Source organism: Microtus oregoni, unplaced genomic scaffold (assembly GCF_018167655.1).
Source record: "Microtus oregoni isolate MIOR12 unplaced genomic scaffold, Mior012 000013F_ref0000133, whole genome shotgun sequence".
NCBI classification, from domain to species: Eukaryota; Metazoa; Chordata; class Mammalia; order Rodentia; family Cricetidae; genus Microtus; species Microtus oregoni.
The window spans coordinates 23453294-23454766 of record NW_024543072.1 but is presented as its reverse complement, the minus strand read 5'-3'; the positions used below and the strand labels follow the sequence as shown (position 1 = coordinate 23454766).

General features: G+C 44.1%; 1 pseudogene; it reads left to right on the top strand.

Annotated features, from left to right (window-relative positions):
• The first annotated feature begins 487 nt into the window (after nt 1-487).
• LOC121455492 lies at nt 488-589 on the top strand (annotated as a pseudogene).
• Nucleotides 590-1473: the final 884 nt, after the last annotated feature.

Genomic DNA, 1473 nt, shown 5'->3' with positions numbered 1-1473 from the left:
GCCCTCAGGGTGACTGTGGCCTGGGGTGAGGAGAAGGAGATTGTTCCTGGGTGCAGTCACAGGACACTGTTGTGGGCTGCTCATGGGTGGCCAGAACTTCCTTCAGCCAGACACCGAATGAGGGTCAGCATTCTACGAGTCCAGAAAATGACCTGTGGTGGATGTGTAGATGCTGGGAGGTGAGCAGTGGCCAGAGCTCTATAGTATGGGAATTCTGCAGGCTGTGATGAGTTGCACACCACCTTCCAGAGAAACCCATCCTCAGGAGCCCAAGCTCTTCTCTACAGCATGTGGTCCACTGACGTAAAACAGAAAGCGCATGTCAGGTTAAAGGTCTACACTCCTGGCAGGCCTTCTGACTTAAACTCATAGTCAGAATTTATGCCTCCACCTGAGGACAGCACCCACATTGATCTTATGAAACCTTCTTCCTTCTTCAGTCCCTATTATTTGGATTAGATTGCCCCCACCATCAGTTTCAAAAGACATCACTTGAAGGCCTGAAAGGCAGGTGGAAAAAGGAATCCTCTTTTTGCAACCCAGAACTCAGTGTTTACTATTAGTTCTGATTCATATAAGAAGGGATACAAGGTGTGAATGGTGGCTCACACATTTAATTCCAGAAACCAGGAGGCAGAGGTGGGGACTCTGTTGGTTTGAGGCCAGCCTGGTCTACATGGTGAGTTCCAGGCCCAGCCATGGCTATATAGTTAGAATCTGTACTAGAGAGAGAGAGAGAGAGAGAGAGAGAGAGAGAGAGAGAGAGAGAATAAGATACACAAGCAATGGTGGTGTTGAGAACAAAATTGGTTCTAAGGAGACTTTACAATTCCAAAACACTGATAATAAGAAAACTAAGATGTACCAGAGGAATATTCTAATTTTTGTACAAAAGATGAATATTACTTTCTTAAAAGGCTTGTCTTGAGCATGAGGTCAATAATTCATGATATCTCTCTTCCTGTGAACAGGTATTTAATGTAGTAAGTGATATATTGTTATTTTAAACCTGTATGGACTTTCAGCTATATAGAGAGAGCCCTCTTTGGTCTGAGATCTATAGAAAGTCACTATATGTCACTCCTAGCTAGTTACTGGTGAAAAGATGCGCACATGTCAAAAGCTAGGCTCATACTCCATAGATGAAGGACAATAGTTCTTTGTTCTGCTGGGACTACTGATTCTATAGATGGAATGAGTTTGAAGGTGGCTGGAAATATGTACAGCTATGATGGCACCATCAGAGAGGACAATTGAGGTAAGGATAGAGGGACAGCCCACATGACCACTTGAGTGCCTACATCCAGCTATACTTAGAGCTCATACTAGTCTCTGAGCATTTCAGTTACAGGATCATGAACTAAAAGCCTCTCTCTCTCTCTCTCTCTCTCTCTCTTTCTCTTTCTCTCACTCTCTCACAGACATTCTCTCACACACTGTCACGTGTTCACACACGATTTTCTTTCACACACA